This window comes from Notamacropus eugenii, chromosome 2, assembly GCF_028372415.1.
Source record: "Notamacropus eugenii isolate mMacEug1 chromosome 2, mMacEug1.pri_v2, whole genome shotgun sequence".
Lineage (NCBI taxonomy): Eukaryota > Metazoa > Chordata > Mammalia > Diprotodontia > Macropodidae > Notamacropus > Notamacropus eugenii.
In genome coordinates, this window is record NC_092873.1 from 77,823,558 (window position 1) to 77,830,996 (window position 7,439).

A 7,439-nucleotide genomic window follows, 5' to 3' on the forward strand; every position below is an offset into this window, starting at 1 on the left:
CAGGTCATTGGAAAGAAACTTTGGATCCTCATTTGCCACAAAGCTATTGTTTAGAAGGAAGTTGGCAGGTGAATATACTGGCATACAAAAAGCCTGTAATGGCTGAGGTACAAGTTGTTAGCACTGATAAGCATTTGTGCTTAGTAGCAACTGAAATGTTTAAAGGAATAATTGTAACTATGGCTGTTAGGACCTAATGATCTGAGGAAAAGAGAACCACATTGCTCTCTCGTGACAGATTTTAGATTGTCCCGGTTGGAAGGTTTCCTTAGAACCAGTATTTGGAGATATGAATCCTCCCTCATGCGAGCACAAGTGGAATCTATTGACCTCAGGGTAGTTCCCCAGAGGCTAAATTAGATCCACTTAAACTTTTCTCCTCCCCTTTTCTCTGAATTCCACCTCCATGGCACATGAAAACCTGTTCCAGAGTCCAGCTAGGCCTCTTTCAGGAACTATGGTGCCAACATGTCAGTTGTGACATGGGAGGATGCCCTGACACTTAAGATAAGGCTGGAGATGGGGGCATGCAGGTGGAAGAAGAGGAAAGGCAGTACAGGTATGGAGAGAAAGGGGGAACTAGGCTGGCAGAAAATGTGGAAATTCCAGGATAAAGCCCATCAGATGATAATGAAGGTCAAAGAGGCCCAATTCCATAGTCTCAACCCTCCTCTTGCTCCAAGCCTGAACTTATGACCCCAAATCTGTGTAGTCCCTATGCATATGGATATTGGTGGAAGGGAATATCTTTGCAAAGTTCCCCATGCGCTTTATTCAGGGTTTTCCAAGTCTCTGGGGAACTTTTGACTCCAAAATTGAAAAATTACTTTTTGTTGTGAAGTCATTCAGTAGACACAGGGAAAGAGAAGGAGGATGGTGAGCAGCTCTAGATCCCCCTGCTTCTCCTGATAAGCCATTAAAAAACTGGGGAACTAAATTCTGGGAACTGCCTTGGTAACAGAAAATTAGAAAAGCAGGTGACCTTGTGGTTTGACAGAGTGCACATGAGATATGAGGAGAGAGATGGAAGGAGATATGATTGTTTACCAAAAGACACAGCATCAAACAGATGTTGCTGAAACTACCAGCATCTAGTCACAGTGGCTGTCTTCCCTGGAGTACTGCCAGGGGAAAATCCTGAATCTCCAACTTAACCCCTTCACTTCTGGTTTCCCCTCCAACCAGTTGGGATTGGGAAAGGTTATTAGAAAGAGAATTTCGAACATATCCATATCCCATGCTTCTTTGAACCTGGATAGAAACTTAATAAGGAAATGAGCCATTAACAGGGAGAAATAGACCCAAACAACCTTCCATCTGACTATATTTTTAACCCTAATTAGAGAAAAATAAACTGCCAGAGCTACAGGAGAATTTACACGTTATCTAGTCCAAACTCTTTATTTTACTGATGAGCAAACTGAGATCCATAAAAGAGAAGTACTTGCCCAAGGTCATACATTGAGACAATAGAATAATTTAAACTCACACATGTGTGAGTTCCAACTCTATGTCCAGCTACCTTCCTGTCCACCAGTCTATGAATACTCCAACATTAATCATAATCCTATATATCTTTTACCCTAACTTTAGGGTTACTAACCTTAAAATTATCCTAACTAATACCTAATCATAACACCATCCTATAAGGCAGAGGTCCTTAACTTGAGGGGTCCATGAACTTGTTATATAGATACGTATATACATGTATACACATACACACACACATAACACACTCACTAATGTGCCACAATTTGTTTTTACCACATATGTACCAATTACGATGAAATAAAGTTAGCAACATTTATACAGACAGGTAACTTTATTTCAATATAATTGATTTTAATTTATGCATTGAAAAACATTATTCTGGGAAAGGGACCATATGGCCGAAGAGGTCCACAAAAAAGGATATAATAATATCTTTACTATAAGGGAACCCAAGGATCCAAATGTCCCCAGGGTCCTCAAGTCCTTTAACATGATCCATCCTGGGGGCCATCACCTGCCTCCAATTCCTTGAGTTCCCTGATTTGATTAACCCTGGTAGCTTAAGGAATTTTAATCATTACTAGATATCTCTTTTATTGGAAAAGAATTAAGAGAACAAACTTTCATTAAGCACCAGCTGTGTGTCAGGCACTGTAACTAAGCATTTTACAGAGTAATTCATTTGGTCCCCACAACAATCATGGGGAGAGAGATGCTATTATTATCCCCACTTTACAACTGAGAATACTGAGACAAACAGAAATTAAGTGATTTGGCCAGAGTTACTCAGCTAGTAAGTGTTCAAGGGCAGATTTAAACTCAGGTCTTCTTGATTCTATACCTGGTGTTTTATCCACTGCACCATCCTTTGTACTTACATTCTCTACCTAACAGAAGTTTTTTGTTCCTTCCTCTTCCCTGTTTTTCTTAATGCTTTACATTGTTTGGGATTGGTGATTGTGGAATGCACAGTCCAAAAAGGAAATTTTACAGAAGAAAGGAATCTACATTTTCTTCTTGAGAGTACTTTATCCAAAACCTTAACATTAAACTTAAATATAACCAACTAAACTTGTTTAGTAACTATCTACACTTAAATGAATTAATTTCAATGCACTAATTTTCATAACAATTTTCTAGTCATGCCCTCTAAGTCCTCAAAAGGATGCTTTGCCTCTTCCTTCTTACTCACTTTTCTTTTTATAAGATCATAGTTAATTTGGACTCCATTTCTTTTGGCTGAACTTTTTTCCACTCTGCATTATTTCATATTGATCTTTCCATATTAATTTGTGTATCTCATACCAGTTCATCTTAATGGCATCTTAGTAATCCATTACTCCAATGTTCTACGTGAGGACAAGACCCTATGTAGAAATATCCTTAGGGTATGGTGAAGTATGATTAACCAGGGCCCAACCCTTTGGTGTGATCTGTGCCAAATAGCGACCCAAGGAGATCTGTACATATAACGATAGCTAGCATTATATGCATTTATGTTTGCATATCACTTTTCAAATATTATCTTGTGTTATTCTCACAACAATCCAAGGAGGGAAGGAGGTGTTATTTTTATTCTCTTTTGACAGATGAGAGAACTGAGGCAGAGAGAGGTTAAGTGACTTGACCAGGATCACACTGCTAGTATATTGTTTTCTTGGTTCTACTTACTTTACTCTGTATCAGTTCTTGTAAGCTTTGCTATGCTTCTCCAATTCTTTATATCTGGTTTTGTTCGTATGGCACAGTAATATTCCACAATATTCACTTCGATTTGTTTAGTCATTTTCCACTTAATGGGAATTATTTTTATTTCCAGTTATTTGCTATCTGAAAAAGTACTGCTAGAAATATTTTGTTGTATATGGGACCTTACTTTCTGTCAAGACCCATTTAAAAATTTTATCCCTCTTGCTCAAACCATTTCTAATTTTATCCCCAGTCTTAACTTTCTAAGCCTAACAGTTTAACACTAACCCAATCTTTTATCCCTATCCCGAAATTTAATTCCAGAATAAACTGTAATCCCATTCCTTACCCTATCATACCACGAACCCCATCTCTATGACCTTTTCTCAAGCCTCAGTCTTCTTGAGGCAGAAAGAGATTCTCCTTGACCTATCTTTCACTCTGTTGATCACCCTCTTCTCCTGGTTACTCCCTTCTCTCTAGGTTTTTGTGACATGCTTCTCTCCTGGTTCTCCTACCTGTTAGACTAGTCCTTCTTAGTCTTCTTTGCTAGTTTCTGATCTAGGTGACACCCATTAGCCATAGATATATCCCAGAAATCTGTCCTCAGCCGTTTTCTCTTTTCCCTCTGTGCTATCTTGTTTGGTGATCTCATCAACTCCCAAGAGTTCAATTATTGTCTCTTTGCAGATGATTCCCAGATCTATATCCAGCCCTAAACTCTCTCCTGAGCTCCAGTCTCACATCACACCACTGTAACTGGATTTTCCCCAGATATCTTAAACTCAATGTGCCCCAAACAGAACTCTTTATTTTTACCCCCAAACTCCTGTTCTGAAACTCCCTACTACTTTTGAGGGTACCGACCATCCTCCCAGTAACCTAGCCTCACAAATTTGATGTCATTCTCAACTCTTCACTCATACTCACTCTACATATCCATCTGTTGCCAATTCTTTCTCTCTCTACCTTCACATATCATACCCTGACCTTCTCTCCACGTAGACACCACTTTAGCATAAGCCTTCATCATCTCTCATGTAGACCATAGCAATTGCTTTTTGATTGGTATCTCTCCCACTCCTGTTCATTCTTCATTCAAAGTGCTTTTCCTAATGAGCAGGTCTGATCATGGCACCCCCCTCACCACAACACATACAACACACACACACACACACACACACACACACACAAACACACACAGAGATGCACACATACTCACTCACTCAATAAACTCCAAATTTCACATACACAGAAAATCTGAGGGACTGGGAAGTGAGCTATGTGATTTGCCCTGACAATATCAGCAATAGACACCGTTCTCTCCTTATTACTTTCAGGAGCAAATATAAAGTTCTCTTTCTGTTTGGAATTTAAAGTCCTTTACAACCCACCTTCCTTCTAGTTTTCCAGTCTTTTTACATTTTCCTCCCTTCCACATTCTTTACCATCCAGACTCACCTGCTTTCTTGTTCTTAGTACAGGACTCCCCATTTCCTATTTCTACATATTTGCATTGACTGTACTCCATGCTTGGAATGCCTTTCCTCCTTATATCAGTCTATTCTAACTTCCTTTCAAGACTCAGCACAAATCCTACCTTTAGTAACAGACTTTTCTCCCTCCTCCACTGTTCCCCCTATTCTCCACCCCAGGGTTGGTATCTTCCCTCTGATAGTATCTTCCTCTAGTCACTGTATATCTTGTCTGTACATGCTGTTGTTCAGTTGTTTCAGTCCTATCTGACTTCATGACCCAATTTTGGGTTTTCTTGGCAAAGATACTGGAGTGGTTTGCCATTTCTTGCTCCAGCTCATTTTACAGGTGAGGAAACTGAGGCAAACAGGGTTAAGTGACTTGCCGAGAGTCCCATAGCTAGTAAGTGTCTAGGTTCAAATTTGAACTCCATCTTTCTGACTCTAGGCCTGGCACTCTATCCTTGCACCACCTAGCTGTAGATAGCTGTTTGCACGTTATCTCTACCATTAGAATAGAAACTCCTTGAGGGCAGGGACCTTGTGTCTTATATTGCCATCACTCAGCACAGTGCCTCAAACATAGCAAGCACTTAATAAATGCTTATTGATTGACTCTAACTCTATTTCTATCCTAATCTTTTCTTTCTCCCTCATACTAATTTTATTCCTGATCTAAGCACTAACTGTATATAGAAACATTCCCAGCTTCTGGTATATTGACATGGTCAGCCAGGGCTCTATCTATCCCTTGTTGCGTCCTGTGCTAGGCCTTTATTTTGAGGAGGCATCAACAGGGTTGAGAGAGTTGGAGATGTCTCTAAATGTCCCCTCCTGCATCCAAGAAAAAGGGTAGCATTTTCACAGAATGTCCTTTACAATGTCATTTTGTGGGCATCCTTTTTTCCTTTCCAGGATGCCTTCAAGCAATCAGCCAACATGAATTTATGAAGAAGGTACTTTGTGCCTAGTACTGCAGTAACAGGACCATAGTTTGGAGTTAAAACAGACCTTAGACCTTTACAGATAAGAAAATAGCCCAGAATGGTTGTGTCACATAGGAAGTGGAAGAGCTGGGATTTGAACACACATCCTAGAATTACAAAATATTTCTCTTACCACTCTGCAACAGTGCATTCCTCAGCTTATTGTAACCGGATTTCACATGTACAGAAATATTGGGGAGAGGGAAGTGAGCTACATGATCTGCCTATCTGTAATGCATTCTAAACATAGGGAACACACCCTCCTTGGCTCTGACCCTCACAAGGGGTTCTGTGTTGGCACCAGGGCTGTGGCAGATATGGTGTCAGGAGAAAACTTCAAAAGCAGGGGAAAGGCCTGGAGGATACCACAAACACATTATGTAGGATTTGCATCTTGAAAAGTGAACTATGTTGGTAGTGCTACAGGGCTTTTTGGGGATTCCCAGGCTCTCATCATCAATTATGGGGTGAGTAGAACTGCATAGAGAGCATGACTGACATGACTGAGTTCCCTCCTTCTCCCTGACATTCCAGAGCCAGCCCCAAGTACATGGTCAAAGATGCATGCATATGTCTTTATCCCTCACTATCACTAAGCCCTGCTCCTAATCTTGACCCAAATCCTTGATTTGTCCTAATCCTCATGCTGAAGCAGAGCCCTAATATTAACCTCTTCCTACCTCGTCTCCATCTCAAATCCTTACCCTATTCTTAAAAGTATCTTAATCTCAAAGCTAGTTTTACCTAGTATTTATTGTATCTGTTGCTGACCTTTGCTCTAACCAAATACTTTTATTCTTTTCCAATTTTATTTTATTTTCAATACTGGATCCTCACCCTTCTTCCTTCCTCCCAACCCTCTGAGAAGCCAAGAAAAACAAAACCCATTGCAAATATGTATAGTTAGCCATGTGGGAAAAAAAAGAACATAAGAAAAGAAAGAGAAAAAAATGTGCTTCAATCTGTACACTGAGTCCTGCAGATTTATATATGGAGGTGGACAGCATGTTTCATTGTGAGTCTTTTGGAACTACACCCTCACTCCTAATGCCATTTCAGTCGTTCACTTCCACATAACCCTAATCTTAAGAGTCACCTCAAGAGAAGTCCATTCCTTTCCTGAATCCTAAAACTAATCTCATCCCTGTCCTTCATTTTACCCTTAAATCCTAATCTTAGCCCAGTTCTTACTCCAATCCTAAACAGAACCCTAACCCCTTCCCTGAGCTTCACATAAATACTGGTGCAAGATGGGTAGTGGGAGAAGCACAAGATGGCACTGGGGAAACTACTCAAATTCTAGGGAGACTCTAGGGAGACTCTGGGCACTGGCAATGCCTCTCTCTCCAGTAGTGTCCCTCACAAAGCAATTTGGCTCTGGCATTTCCTAGTTCCAAGGCGTTGGCTAATAGTCACAGATGGAAGAAGGGGGTAACTTCCAAGAGTAGGACTCAATAAGGGTACAGCAGTGTGTTTCTCTATCCTCCTTTGACCCAAAGGTTAATTTCGATCTAGAGCAAAAAACCTCCCAAAAAACAAAACCAAGGAATTTAGGCACCTGCCCTGGATTTGGAGTCAGTAGAACCTAGTTCAGATTCGGACTCTTTTATTTACTAGTTGTGTGATTTTGGGCAAATGTTTTCATCTCTTCTTCTATAATGAGCAGGTTGGACTGATTCCAAATGTTCTTTACTGTTCTAAATCCTTTGATTCTTCTATTCCCCGTTTCCATTCTAATTTATTCCCTTTATTCTGGTCACACCTCCATCCCTATGTGGTACCTCATCTCTTCCCCTTA